The sequence below is a fragment of the Triplophysa rosa genome, linkage group LG17, assembly GCF_024868665.1.
Source record: "Triplophysa rosa linkage group LG17, Trosa_1v2, whole genome shotgun sequence".
Lineage (NCBI taxonomy): Eukaryota > Metazoa > Chordata > Actinopteri > Cypriniformes > Nemacheilidae > Triplophysa > Triplophysa rosa.
This window is the reverse complement of record NC_079906.1, coordinates 9804831-9820876: the sequence shown is the minus strand read 5'-3', so window position 1 is coordinate 9820876 and position 16046 is coordinate 9804831. Positions and strand designations below refer to the sequence as shown.

Below are 16046 nucleotides of genomic sequence, written 5' to 3'. Positions count from 1 at the left end.
TGTTGAGTTCACACATTTTCTTGCAGATATGAATGGACTGAATACTTCTACTGAATACCAAAAGATCATGCATATAAGGTATCACATACCCTCTCTACATGCGAAAGGTATTTCAACAAGAAGCCGCCGCATGTGCTCTTTGTACATGTCTTGATAGAATCAGACAGCAAAAGCCACTCAGTGTTTATGCATCAGGGCCTAGATCAGATAAGTGTTTGCTGAGTGTTTCCTAAAAGATGTGGTCAGGTTCTGATGAATTTGCCCGTATTTAGTCTCAGCAATTTCTTCAAAATGTATTCAGTTTATTAATAAATACTTCATTTAACCTGAACTCGTGCAAATGAAATAAAGCTTTTGATGATAAATGAGTATCTTTTCATTATGTGACGGACGGACACATCACTCTTTTTTATCTAAGGGGTCCAGGGTCGGGACGGCACAGTGGTGAGTTATACCTTTAATTAAGAGATGTAGCCGAGTTTTCCAGGGAGTGACTTACCCATCTTCCATGCACCCTGTTGGTATTCTCACAATACTTTCCATACGCTCCCTCTGAGCTTTGAATGCCAGTACTCACAACACAGCCTTGTGTGTATCCCCGACAACATTTGGCTGTCCGGTCGGTATTCTCAATGGAAGGCAAGATGCCCGTTTGCCAGGCCCATGGCAGCACTAAAGTAACAATAAGTCATTGATATGTGTGAGGAACTGTTTGGGAGGTGCTCTTTTAAACACAATGAGTAATTCTTCTTTGTAAGGGGACATGACGGTGTTGTGAAGATGTATAAACAGGTTATGGCACCGCTTGTAACAGAAGGTGCAGGAAAACAAACGGCAGTCCTTGCGGCTCACCTCAAAGGAATCATTTATTTTAATAGAAGGGTGACATAACCAGGAGGACGAGAGGTGACCATATTACTTTTTTATTTATTATGAAATTGCAAAATTTTACAAATGTTGCTAAATGAGTTATAACGATGTTATGGCTTATGTACTAGAACAGGCTGCGTCTCCATTTAGCCGTCATGAAGATGAATGCGTTTTTAAATAAATGCATTAGTGGCATGTTAGATTTACGACCAGGTTAAGTGGCGTTAAGGGTTAGATTGTTGTTACAGCAGTGTAAAATGAAATGCCTGAAATGTGTATGGTTTTACACGGCGCCTCATGTTTAGACTTTGATTCATTCCAATATCAATCCACAGTGAGTCTTCACCTAAACATGTGTTTTCCTAACAAAGGACAAACACTGTTTATCACGGTTAACCGATTAAAGTGATTAACCGATTAAAAATATTTGTGTGGCGTTTATATTTTTATGTATATGTAAATGCACAAACATGCATGTACAGTATATATTTAAGAAATATGAATGATTTATATTTATTTATACACGGTGTAAATAATATTTAGGCTGCACGGTAATTTATCGCGATACCACTAAATCCTATTGTAATCGAGATGGCTGCGATATGCAATGTGTCGATATTTTTTTAATGCGTAGCTTGTCCGTGAAGCACAGCTCTGGGATCAGTAGGAAATGCTGCTCGATCTAAAGCAGTGCGAGTTTGAGTCACTTATAATGTGCATTTGAAAAAGCAACATCCGTCAAACATGATCATTATAAATATACTTTATTATCATAAAAATACCTGATGAGGCTTGAGTAACAGTGATAAAAAGATGTCCATAGGCATTTCCTAGATTCTAGACTGCGTTATGATCTTCTTCTGCAGTGCGTATTTGGAGTTTCCGCACGAGAGCGCCCTCTGGCTTTCGGATGCAGCAGCATTTTCCCTTACTTCACTCAAAAGCTGTGCATAAATCACCTGATATTTATCGTCGGTTTATCGCGACAGCCCTAATTTGTTATATACACACATGTATGAGTGCGCATTATACACGCCACACAAATATTTTATAAACACAGACATTTCTTTTAGAATCGATTAATCACGATTAATCAATTTGACAGCACTTCTACTCACATGTCCTTCTAGACATGAAACAAAGTCTTTCCCAGTGTGTACCACAATGTTTTGAGCTTGAGAGGGTTTGTTTGTCAGGGTCGTTTTTGTCTGTCTGTTGTCTGACTGTCACTCCTCTGTGACTGGCACCAGTCCCAGATGACATGCTGACACTGCTCACACACTCGGACCCTGGACAAAAATCTCTGTCCTGTCAGTTCATAGTCTACAGATCTATCACACGTCTGTCGTCACTGAATCTTTCATCCACGTAAGCTTGTCTGTTTTGCTGCTTGGATAAAATGTTGGTCCGTATCCAGAGTTATCATGATGATTGTAGTTCTCTTTTCTGTTGGCATGTAGGACAATGTATAAAGACAGGTCGGCAGTAGCCACAGGCTGCTCTAGTGCACTAGAAGAGCACTGGAATGAAGCTGGTAGAACACAGTTTGCTGTAAATGTCAAAATATTAGGGGTGTAACGGTTCTCGGTAAAAAATTGAACCGCACGGTTCTCCACCAAAGGTTCGGCACGCGCTCATCTTAAATCTGACGACGCATTTATAATATGGTTTGTTAGAAATTATAATGCGTAAAACAGACTGACAAAGTTCAGCTAATGTATGTTTGTCGATGGATACACNGGAGATATATCGTGTGATTCTTATGCTCTCAGTTTCTCAATTAATATTGGTTAAATGCCGCCACATCTGAAAGCCAGAGGGCGCATAATCACTCCGATTATGGGAAACAGAAGGAGAACGATTAGTTCCAGGAAATGCCAATGGTGATAGTCTATCGCTGTTCTTCAAACCTTTTCAGGGATTTTCATGATAATGAAGTATATTTATAGTGATGATGTTTGACGAATGTTGCTTTTTCAAATGCACGTTATAAAAGACTCAATCTCGTAGTGATCTTAGATCGAGCAGTACTTCCTGATCAAAGACCTGAACAGCACATGTTGCTGTTTAAACTACACTCATTCAAACCTTGCCAATTTAAACATTTAAGTGAAAGATGACGCAGAAGAAAACTCGCTTGCGAGCTTTGAGAAGATCCGAAGCGCGCACAAGGAAAGTCTCAAACATGGTGCAAATATTGAGCGCTTAAACGGACAGATTCATACACGAAGTAGGTCAACATGCCCCTCTTGTCGAGTATCTTAACAAACATAGTAGGTTATGTCTTAAGTGAACGGACGAAACAGATGAAAAACAACGCATGTGTACAGTATCAGTGTACTGGATCAGTTTCATTCCTCTTAAAGCAACAGCAGCATATTCCTGCTGTCTTAAAGGTCAAGGAAATTACTCACTGCTTGTGACTCAATAGCTTCTGTAATTTAAATTATGATTCATCTTTATTTAATTTGTACATATGCAATGGTATGTTTTATTTGATTACTTTAATCCATTTCTACCTTAAAAGGTATATATACAGTATCTTATTTTATTTTCTGCTTTGCTCTGTTGTTTTATTGGTGCTGTTACTTGTAGCTTGATTATTTGTTCTTATTTTTATTTGTCAGTAGTCCCTTTTCCCTGAACATAGCACAAACCGAACCGAAACCATGACCCTAAAACCGTGACACAAACCAAACCGTGAGTAATTTGAACCGTTAACTTACACCCCTACAAAATATCATAAAAATTATCAGACTTGAGCTTTATTTTATGTCTAAAACTCTAACATAGGAAATAAAGCTCAGACCAGAACGAGATTAAAGAAGAGAAGTTTGAGAATTTATTTAATTGATCATTGAAAATCACAGTTCGTGGTTGTAATGTAAATCTAAGGTTAGGGCTGGGAGATATATCGCGTGATTCTTATGCTCTCAGTTTCTCAATTAATATTGGTTAAATGCCACCACATCTGAAAGCCAGAGGGCGCATAATCACTCCGATTATGGGAAACAGAAGGAGAACGATTAGTTCCAGGAAATGCCAATGGTGATAGTCTATCGCTGTTCTTCAAACCTTTTCAGGGATTTTCATGATAATGAAGTATATTTATAGTGATGATGTTTGACGAATGTTGCTTTTTCAAATGCACGTTATAAAAGACTCAATCTCGTAGTGATCTTAGATCGAGCAGTACTTCCTGATCAAAGACCTGAACAGCACATGTTGCTGTTTAAACTACACTCATTCAAACCTTGCCAATTTAAACATTTAAGTGAAAGATGACGCAGAAGAAAACTCGCTTGCGAGCTTTGAGAAGATCCGAAGCGCGCACAAGGAAAGTCTCAAACATGGTGCAAATATTGAGCGCTTAAACGGACAGATTCATACACGAAGTAGGTCAACATGCCCCTCTTGTCGAGTATCTTAACAAACATAGTAGGTTATGTCTTAAGTGAACGGACGAAACAGATGAAAAACAATGCATGTGTACAGTATCAGTGTACTGGATCAGTTTCATTCCTCTTAAAGCAACAGCAGCATATTCCTGCTGTCTTAAAGGTCAAGGAAATTACTCACTGCTTGTGACTCAATAGCTTCTGTAATTTAAATTATGATTCATCTTTATTTAATTTGTACATATGCAACGGTATGTTTTTATTTGATTTCGGTTCGCGGAAGAGCTGTGCATAAAACAGAATCGATTTAGACATGTATAATTAGCATGAATCGCGATATATATCGCCCAGCCCTATCTAAGGTTGTTAGTTATTTGCTAAACCCTTTGATATGTCCTTCCTGTTTTAAAGGTCTAGAGGGGTTTATACTAGTGGTGAGTTTGAGAATTGCAACCAATCTCTCCGTCCTCCGCTCACCCCTCCCTTTCGAAACACGACGGTGGCCACCACAGTACAAATAGATGTCGTAGGCTGAGACAGCGTGTCTTCTCATGTTGACGCAGGGAAGAGATCATGCGGGCATTAGAAAGACTGTAGCAAGAGCGATGTCTTATTTATTACATAAAATAATGGGTCTGTGGATTTTAAGTAGAAGGATAAAAGTCAGGACTTGCGTTAATATTATAAAGACTTTCCAGCAGAGACGCGTTAAGACCTGCTGTACTAAGGTTTTTTGCGGAGATACTCATAGATATCTATGGAGATACTTTCCAGCAGCGAGACATTGGGGAGAAAGATTGTATAAAAATCTTCCCCGAGGAAGTTGCTTTGATTCGGGTCAGTATATGAGTAACATTGGTTTTTCTGTTAGAACCAAGATATGATGTTGTTGTTGTAGTAATATTAGCTGTGTAACGGAGCAGTTTTGAGCGTCATTGTTTATCTGGAACCAGTGTGCTGTTTGTATATACTCGTGTCATCTTCGCTTCTTTTATTCATTTGAATTATTATTTGCGATAAAAAAGGAGAATGAAATCAAATCAGCGTCAACCGCACCGTACTTGGGTCCGATGTTTATTAGTTTATCCAGTCATTGCTTGGTCTGAACATTCAACACAGTCTCACATGAATACGTGACATTGTCACGAACTGTAATCTATTAATTTGTGTTTACTGACATGAATTTCCCCCTTTTTTCATGTCAGTCAGCATGACTTTTTTCGTGTCACCCAGCACAACTTTCAATCTAATGTATTTTAAAATGCGGTATCTTTCATATGTATAATATATCAACGCAATCTGTTGGGAATTCATACCTATTTCACAAGGTGTCTTATTCGTGTGAATTCCTATTTCCTACTATCTCAATGGTATGTTTTGACTTTTACCCTGTGACGTTAGGTATAGGGGCGGGGTTAGGGGAGCCATTTATCATTATTTTGCCACCTCGTGAAACTCGCGTTTTTAGCAAATTTTCATTTGCGGTTCAGGCTTAAAAACAAAGAATTAGAATTGGAATGAATAATGTGATGATTGGGTGCGGGTGCGGATATCTAGATCAGAGAAAATTATAGGTGCGGGTGGATGATTTGTTTGAAGCAGCGGATTCGGGTGACATTTGAGCTGATCCACGCATCTCTACCGCCCACTATAAATGATAAATATTCTCAACGAGTTATTACAGAAACATTTTATTGAAGTATTGTTTTTGTCATCTCTGTCCCCACCACTTTTCAAAACAAAGTTACGCCACTGAATTTTGGTGTCGGATAAGTTTACTAATTAGAATAGAAGATAACATGATGGGTCAAAAACAAAGATAACAAAAACTATTTTATTTTTTTGTGGCAGGGCCAGTGAAAATGTTGGCAGAGCAAGTAAACATTTGAATCACTGCCTGGGCCAGTCGAAAAATCCTTAGCGTTTAGCCCTGCAGCTACAACAATAGGCCTACACTAGTTTATTAGCAAGTTTACCTTATTTGTTTAGCAGCTAGATTAAATATAGGATTCACATATTAGTTAACAGTTCAGAGAAGTAAAACAGGGAAGGATAATAGTGTTTGACACTTAAAACCCTATAGTATTTGGTCATACCAAAAGTATGTTTATAAGTATATTAAACTTTTGTGTGGTGTTGTGTTGGCTTTAGGGCTGGTCCGAATACCACTTTTGGAGCTTCGAAGTAATCAACACCGAATATTCAAAGCTGCGAAGGGAGGGGGTGAACATATTCTTCTCTCTAATAAAGGCAGGAATATCTGTGTCTGTCTGTTTGTTTGCATTTTTATTATGGCGAGAACCGTTCATCCAATCGACTTCATGTGTGGCGGGTGTGTTGCTGTGGACCCAAGGGAGTGCAGTGTCGCATTTTGGTGCAATTTGGACAAGCTACACGTTCAGAATTAATAAACTACAGAACAGCGCGAGCCGGAAGCGGCGCGCCTCACATTAAAATAGTTCGGTTTTGTTTTTAATGGCAAATTATATTTCGTTTAGTTTCTGTATTAAGTTCATTTAGAAAAATGTTTAGAAAATGAGTATTTTTTGTTTGTTCAGGTGCTAGCATAGTTTTATTGCCAACTACACTGGAGTGCGGATTTAAATGCATAATATGAAGGAGACTGTTTAAGCTGTTGCAGCCATTAAAATAGTTTAGTTTTGTTTTCAATGGTAAATTAGATATATTTCGTTTCCTTTCTTTATTACATTAGTTTAAATAAATGTTTTGAGTATTTCTTGTTTGTTGCTCAGGCACAGAATCCAGTTTGATTGTCAACCGCACCAGAGACGCGGATTTAAACGCATGACGGCCATGAGTCTGTTTAAATTCCTCATTCAGCTGTCACCGTAAGAAAAAAACTTAGGATACGTGCGACATAGTGACATGCAACATGTGTACTTACCGGGTCCCAAACTGCTCCAAATATTAGGTTTTGTCGGACATCATGCAGCGCTGCGCAGACCGAACAGCGCAAAGCATCTTTCATTAATTGCTCTTGTGTTGTTTTGATAACATAAGCAGATCAAATAAAGTTGAACACGTAATAAATCACAAACTCGCATTTTTATAGGCGTACTACTTACAGAACTCGTGTGATTTTTCAAACTTGATGTGCTGTTGTGGTAGGCCATCAAATCGCATATTTGGCACACTGCCTTTGTCTTGTCCTCACGGAATTTAAAGTGTTCCCACACACCTGAGGTCTTCTGCATTTTTGTCTTCTCTTCCAGATTAACTAAATCATGACGTTCATGGGCGATTCATATTCTAGCGCAAATGAGAATCGCTTCACGGGGGATGCCATGTGATAGAAAAAAAAGAATATTCGAATCTCAAAATTGAAAATCCAATGCCAACCCACCGAACGAATATTCGAATAATCAAATATTCTGGTCCAGCCCTAGTTGGCTTACTTACTGACCTGTACTCATCTCTGTTTATCATTAATAAACCTGCATCATTCTCTAACTCATCTCCAGTGTTTTGTTCAGAAATCTGGTAGTGCCAGCCGCAATTGAAAAATGAAAAAGAATTGCACACTATACTTTCCCCCCTCTGTAAATTGTGGCCCCAATATGGCCCCTGCTTTTAAGAATTCCTAGATCCGCCACTGCAGCGCAACATGGCGAATTCAATGCATGTAGGCCTGCTCTGTATGTAGATAGAAAAAGCTCATTCTAAGGTAATACAAACGTAACTGTTCATTACGTAAGGTCTTTATACACCTCTGAAGAAATAGTTTTGTATATTATATTGCATTTCTGTCAATAGATCCTCTTTAAAATCCACATTTCTCCTTTAAAGGGGTCCTATATCGCTAGTCTTTATTATGTTTATGATGTTCTGAACAATAGGTGTTCATGTTCATGATTATATTTCACTTCATAGTTCCTGGTTCTATCAAGTCCCTCCTTCCAAAATGCTCTGATTGGTTAAGCTGAGACAGTCTTTTGTGAATGGTCTACCGCTTGGAGTGTGTGTTGAGATGTCCCACCCATTTACCTATCCATGTTCCAGGGGGCAGGGTCAATGTAAATTTTGGGGTTCATGTTGTCACTAACCCAGGAAAAAGTTTTGGTAGTCCCAACGAGGCGTTCCTTGTAGTCTTTAAAGTCCCCGTGAACTGGAAGTTGCGATAGTTTTTACTTCCGTATTTTGACGCATTTCCGAGTGAAATTGAATTGCTAATGAGAAATATAGTGGCTTTAGGTTTTATATGCTTTTGTCTTTCTCTGCGATTTGATTGGATGTATAAAAACAGCCGTTGCATTTTGATATGGATCTGGCAGCAGACTGACAGTTGAAGGGGAGGAGTTAACGAATGCTCCGCCCAAACCTTCTAAGGCCCGATTCACATTTCGCGTCTAAAACCGTGCGGAAAACGCGAGTTGCACTGCGTTCTCCTTTTTTTTACAAAGCGCCTGGACTTTGCGCTCTCCTGGCATCTGTTGTCGCTAAGCAACCATGGACCACGATAGCCGTTGAGACGAGGAGGTATAAACAAAGGATATATGCATTATATGCGCCGAAAATACCTTGCAATAACTCTGCTACTAGATTTAGTTATGCTGTGATCATCTGTGTCTCCATCTTCACTGAGCTTGTCTATATTGGCTGGTTGGTTCTTGTCACATGACCTGCTGTGCACTTTTGTTTTTTTTAAAATTTTTTTTTTTTCATCTGAAAAAAAGAGCGCCTCATGCGCGTCGCGACTGCGTTGCCCCCTATTTCCGCACGCCTGCTGTGCGTCTACATTTAAAATAACGAATATGCGTGCGTAAAAGACGCAAAATGTGAATCATGCCTAATGGCCTCTCCAGATTACACGATTTTAGCCCGATTTTGGTCCGATTTGCATGTCGTAGGACATCGTAGTAATTCGTAAATGACATGGGGCGTCGAGACGCAAGTTTCAGTCGTGTCATCTCGTATAGTTCGCCATAGTATATGACAACCAAAACTGCTCCTGCGAGGTCGCACGACATCACTACAGAAAGACTAGCATGTTTCATTTTTAAAAATTAAAAAAGACGTAAAAGTCGTAAAAGACGTAAAAGACGAAAACCCGTTCTCGTCGGGAGGAGGTCTGCCACTACACACATAGTCTGCCATTGTTTCTTGTGAACGACATGTCAAGATTTGCAAAGTCAAAATCGCAAAATCTGACACAGTGACATCGTAACAAATTAAAAAAATCATGTAATCTGGAGAGGCCATAACATACATAATTTAAGATGGATAGTCATTATAGGAAGGAAGGGCATTTTCAGATTTTAACCAAAGATTATGAGGGCACACAGATTTTAAAATGAGAATGACAAACAGTGCAATATTCCATGAAAAAATAGGCATTATAATTTTTTATTTCACTGGGACTCGAGTGATTTCTGTTAAAGAAAATATCTTCCTTTTCTGTGAACTTTGAGCTTTGCGACTTGGTTTGACTTGGATGATGTTGTTTAAGCTCAAACAGCTGAGCTTTAACTAAATTTAAAGTGAAATTCCATTAGACCTCCCCTTTAAAAAGAAATGCATTACCTTATGAAAGAATACTGTTGCCTTCAAGTGATTTCACTGGGTTTGTAATGACAGATTAGGTAAATCAATAGCACAAAGTTCCTTCATTGGCATTTCTCAACCATTTCCAGGTCTTATTAGGACATTTATCCCATTGAGAGTTGCGTGGTAGAATGTCATTTAACAGCGTAACACCTTAACGTTCCAACGCATTCAAGCTGGGAAACGTGGACGAGAGGCTTAAAAATAATATTTTCCTCAATGGTCCACCAAAAGCGCTCATTACTCATACTAACACCATAGAGACAGCAAAGGGCCCATCTAAAAATATCAAATTACTGCTTGGCACTAACGCAGGAGTGATACTTAACACACAAGAGGGTGTCTGTCTGCCGTTCCTCCTTGTTCGTATTCCTGCGAGCCTGTTTTGTGTGTATAACAGTTAATGATAGAATATATATGCGGACAGCTGGTTGCTCTCTTTTTCTCTACGGCCTCATGTGTCACGACTATTTCCAGCACCCTAGGGTCAGGCTATCACTTAGGAAGTGAGCACCCTGCTATCAGGGCGAGAGCAGCTATTGGCAGACATTTGAAACCGTCAATGTCTCTGTTGGGGGGGGGGTGTAAAAGAGAAGTATTATATGCTTCATTGTGAGCTATTTTGGGCTGTTCATTGACGCAGAATGCATGTGATTAACTTTGTATTCGCAAACCGAAAAGGTAAGGTGGAAATAGTTTCTTTAGGTTCATTGGTTTTCAGTTTGACTCAAAAGTGATGATTTATGCAAATTCAAAGCATTTTGTTTTGATACATTGTACAGTGGATTTGATTGAGTATCTTTTTAATAGGAATAACAAAGTGCTAATTTGTTCATATGAGTGTGATGAGGGATTAAATGCATTTAGTCTGACCACTGCAAGTTACTTTTGAAAAGAAAGAATAAGTAATGTCAACTACATGCCAATGTCTTAAGGCAAGTTTAACCTGAGACTAGAGCGATGTTGAAGGAGAGCTGTCATTTGCACATGTTATGGTAATCGGTGGTCCTGAGGCAAAACCAGACATGAGATGTTGAGAAGCCTTAGGAAGGATGAATGTTTGAGAAATGGCCTGTCTAAATGCAGCAGAGATGGCAAAAGTACACACATCCTTTACTTAAGTAGAAGTACAGATACTCATGTTTAAAAGTACTCAAGTAAAAGTTGAAGTACTGACTAAACTTGTTTACTCAAGTAAAAGTATAAAGTATGGGCTCTAAAATGTACTTAAGTAAAAAGTAGCCAATACTACTACCTGTTTTAGAGTCACGCTCGTACCTCACAACTGAACTACCATTATGTAGAACACAAGCATAAAAAAGACTGATGGAATAAATCTATTTGCCACTACCTAGGTAGTGGAAAAAATCACAAATTTATAATACAATTATGATGTAAGATAAGAGTGTAAAGGACAAGCGTATTGATAATAATTGTGACAGAATTCCCTTTGTCTCAAGTTCTCAACCATAATATTAGCTATTCTTTGTGTTGCCTTCAGCCTTGGTCCGTGGCAGCTTCTTAGACTACTAGCCTATGTCTGCGATGCTAATAGCCAGGAAATGACTGTTTGGTACTGTGATTGTCAAAACATTTTATAACAGAATTTCACTGCTTTCAATTTTAGATTTTAAACTGTCCCTTTAAATTTTAAGCACAGACCATTCATGGACATATCATTATACAAAGGTTGTAGACACTTGGGAGATCTTGTCAAAAAGAGAAAACTGAGAAATAAAGAGATAATTAATTAGGCAAGTCAATTTACTTGGTAACCATTACTGTTTTTCTCGATTGGTTAAACACATTTCTTGAAATTATGCCTTGCTTTAAAATATTAAATGTTTAGCCTCTTACATTGTACGTTACACTCGTTCAACATTAAAACTGATGTCAGTGTTGCTAGATTAGGTGGATGATTTCCAGCCCAAAGGCTCACTAAAACCTACTCACTCCAACAAAAACCACCCCAAAATTTTAGCTTCCAAAATAATGTGATAGTATTTTATTGCAATGTCAATCAACGTTGATAAGGATCGTTTTTATTTCCTTATCATTTTAATCATGACAAGATGAAAAAATATAATAAAAATCAGGAAAATAGATCAAACAGATCAAACAAGGCAAATGCATTAAGAAAATCAGAAAATAAGACTAATAGGATATGTCCAGAAACCACTTCAAATGGCAATCAGGAAATTAGCGCATTTTTGTGCAAAAGTGCCCACTATAATTAGCAACGCAATGAGCAGGTATTTTTCACTCGTTCATGAACTTAACGCACACACGATAGCAAAAAATATGCAATTCATACATACTAATGAACAACAGCAACAATAATGCGCTTAACTTAACGAGTTGCCTTAACTTCTGAAAGAACTACAGTACATCTTTCGTGAAGTATATGTTTGTAGAACATGCGAATAGCTAAATAGCTAAATTACATATTTAAAATCTGGTCCTTTCGCGCTAAAAAACCCTACCATTCACGAGTCACCACATGATGCAGAATATCACGCTCGAGATCTGAGAACAGTTACTCCGTCTTTTTTGATTTGATTGGTCACCGCTTTGCTCTGTAAACAGTAACTCCCGCCTTCTTATATTTGATTGGCTAGTGGCCACCTCACACAGCGCTTCGGCTTTTAGGCAGACCTATCATTAGGTTGAAAAAGTCACGCAATGACAAGAATAATTATATTTATTGTGCATCAAATGCAGATTAAAACTAAAGTAACGAGCCTGGTTTGAAAATGTAAGAAGTAGAAAGTACAGGTATTTGCGTAAAAATGTAAGAAGTGAAAGTAAAAAGTTGTCAGAAAAATAAATAGTGGAGTAAAGTACTGATACCAGAAAAATCTACTTAAGTACATTAACGAAGTATTTGTACTTCGTTACTTCCCATCTCTGAAATGCAGCACATGTAACTAATGTACATATTTTTGTATTTCTAGATACCCTAGTGTCTTAAAGATAATTCCCACTGATCCGAAAAACAGCAACAAACCGTGACATTCTACACTGTTGAAAAATGTACTAATCATTTTTGCTAGGGCATTATACATGAATTCTGCTGACATTTTTGTTGACCCTAAAACATCACAATGCAGTGCAAGATTTAAAATACAGGTGAAACGGCTTTAATTAAAAAAAGCTCATTATTGTGCCATATTTTTGACAGATTTTTTTGTGCAAGTTGGATGAAGTATTTAGGATAAACGAGTTCTGTGTTTGTTGCTGTTTGTCAAATTTTGACCTTTGACTATTGACCAACGCAACTGTAAGTCATGACTTGCAGTCGTTTTAAATCAATACATCAAGACAACAAATCGTTGCATTCATAGAAAATATCAGGCTCCTCATTTGTTATGTCATCTGAGAAGTTGTAAACAGACAAACAATGGATACTGTAAACATTGTACAAACATTCCCTACGTTGAGATTTATTTTGCGGTTTTTCAGTTTGTTTTCTACACGGTCACAACAAAAGACTAAAAGAAGTTAAATTGCATGCTGTGGGCATCCTTTGTTTGTTTGCAGATTTACATTCGCAAACCACCCTTATATTATCTCCCATGATGCCCGTGACCGAACAGACTTGTTTTTGCTACCTTGGTGCCACAGGACAAGTTGATAAAACTGAGTGCATGACATTATGCCGGTAGTGCGCTCGGTCTGTGAGTCAATGCTGCGTACATGTGAGAGAAATGAGTCTGAATTGCGTTTGACAGTGTCTGACAGACTGTCAACCCCGTCTGACGGCTCTTGTTTGAGAGGGAGTTCCAATAACTGCATCTATCGCCTTTAGCTACAGCTTCAGCAGCGGATGAAGGATTCGTTTCTGGAGGTCTGGCTATTTTGTGCTGTAGTGATGCATGACCTGAGGGTGCTTTGATCGGTTTGGGGACTGCAGTCGTCTCTCAAGAGTCAGTGGTGTGTGGGGCGGTCTGCGATGTGCTGGAAGGGCTTCGGCGCTCTTCGTGTTCTGGCTGTTGTTTTGTTTGGAAGGAGAGGTGGGTTGTGAAGCAGGGGCACATGATAATGATATCATCACGATGAAAGCAGCGATTGTTCCAAAGAATAAAAAAGAAAGAAAGAAAACGTTTATTACTGGTATTAGATTATGAAATCAGATGCAATTCTATTGCTCTCTTTGTAGCAGATTTATATCAAACATTCATTTGTCAATATTGATATCCCACTTTCATTTGTTTGTTGTTATTTATTTTGTTTGCAGTTGTCACAAGGAAAAAATGGGTTAAATGAGAAAGAGAGACTAAAATTTACCTAGATAAAGAAATATATATATTTTTATTTTCAGTGCTTGAAATGGGACAAAAAGTTCATTTTGCATCCCAACTTGTCTGTGTCATGGGACTTTGCATATCTTATAAAACTACAGTATTTGATGAATCATTGTATTTTCCTCTTCTACATACATCAGATATCATTGTTTCCTTCTGATGTGTTCCTACGTTACAAATGATATTCCGTTTGTTGTTTTTGCTTTCATCTTTCACTGCATGCCTTTAGTGAGACATAATGCAGATATAATGGTGCCAGGACATAGTGTATAAACCGTTGAATGTCCTTGGTCTGACTCGATGCCTTTTCCTGACTGTTAGAATGGATTCACCCTCCCTTGTTCATGTTCTTCCCTCTCATTGGCTCATCCGCCTCATTCTCTTCCTCCCCATGCAGCATCGGCCAATCAGAGCTACTGCTCCCTTTCAGAGCTTCCAGGATTGGCCGGCTCTGCCGTGATGCTGCTGGCTCTGCTTAAGAAGCAGTCTAGACTGCAGTGACAGCTTTTTCAATGGGAATTGCTCCGTTGTTGTCCTGCAACACGTTTGACTCTCCATCTCACAATTTTGAATCTTATTTTGTTTTCAACCATGGTTTAATCATTTGTTCTCTCTAAATCCAGTTTCATGGTTTCTCACTGTCATAAATCCACATCACTGCATTTCTCCATTATTTTGTTCATGATCCCTTACGTTTAATCCGTCATTTCTCATTTTTCAAACCATTTTTAATTCAAAAAAAAAGGACAAATCTGAGCCCTGCGTAGCCTGAAGGTGAGTACACTCGATTAGTGTTTACAGTGCTGCAGTCAGACTCAGCACTGTTGCAGTTTATTGGCACGCTGAGCTTTTTTTGCTTCGTGTCTCCAATGCAACAGGTTGCATGTGCCTCATATGTTTGACTGGGGCATGTCAGTGTCAAGGTGGTACGTTGTACTTTTTTACGTCGATATTTATTACGTCTGTAATAAACGACACACCTCTCCTCACAGACAAAAGGGCTAGCTGAATGCTTGTAATTTCCCAGTTAGTTGTTATTATTATGGTCTTTTTCTCTCTTATAAATTCTCTTTTCTCTGCTTGACGTTCCCCCATGGGGTTTGGTATTAAATATCCCACAGTCTCGTAAACTGAGTTTGATGGTGTTTTTTATATAAAGCTTTGGAATGCAATGCACCATCATCTGCCAAGAGGGTGTTTAAAGGGTTTGCACTCCTATTTGTACAAATTTAGACACCTGTTTGGGTAAATGTTGTGTAACTGTGTACTTTTTCATTTGTAAGCTTATTTGGTACATATTGAAAATAATTAGTTGTTGCTTTTGACGTATGAGCCTATAAATATGTAATGAAATGCAAGTATGCCATGATTTTTAAACCAGATGAATTGCTTATCTGTTTTAAAGGGACAGTTCACCCTTTAAAAACCGGTAATCCGGTCATCATTTACTCACCTTCGAGTTGTTTCAAATCTGTATAAATGTATTTTTTCTGATGAACCGATATAAAGATATTTGTAAGAATGCTTGTAACCAAACAGTTCACGGTCACCATTGACTACCATAGTAGGAAATATAACAATTTTGGCCAAGAACTGTTTGGTGACAAGCATTCTTACAAATATCTTTCTCTGTGTTCACCAGAACAAAGAAATTGATACAGATTGCGAACAACATGAGGGTGAGTAAATGGTGAATTTTCATTTTTGGGTGAACTGTTCCTTTTAGCACCTGACCACACGACCTATATAAAAATCTGTAAATAATCATGTTTTATGTCGGTTCCTATGCTCTTTCAATCTTTGTATGTCATTTTGAGAGTAGTATGAGAAATAGGCTTTGACAGGAGCTGTCAGCAAATCGTTCGCCGACTCCGTTACGCAGATTGCAAAAGGCTAAAGGCCAAAAACCGAT

At 38.3% G+C, this 16046-nt stretch overlaps 1 protein-coding gene across 5 annotated transcripts in view; it reads left to right on the top strand.

Moving 5' to 3' along the window:
* The window catches only part of slc20a2 (solute carrier family 20 member 2), a 38580-nt gene that overhangs the window by 886 nt on the left and 21648 nt on the right, over positions 1–16046 (top strand). The window contains exon 1 of one of the 5 annotated variants that reach the window (XM_057356274.1): positions 886–906. The exons of 2 other annotated variants lie outside the window; for them this stretch is intronic. The gene's annotated coding sequence lies outside the window, so the exon portion shown is untranslated. Of the gene's footprint in view, positions 1–885; positions 907–13821; positions 13844–14657; positions 14909–16046 lie in introns of those variants that run through there. 2 more of the 5 variants (XM_057356273.1, XM_057356270.1) reach the window with 2 other exon arrangements.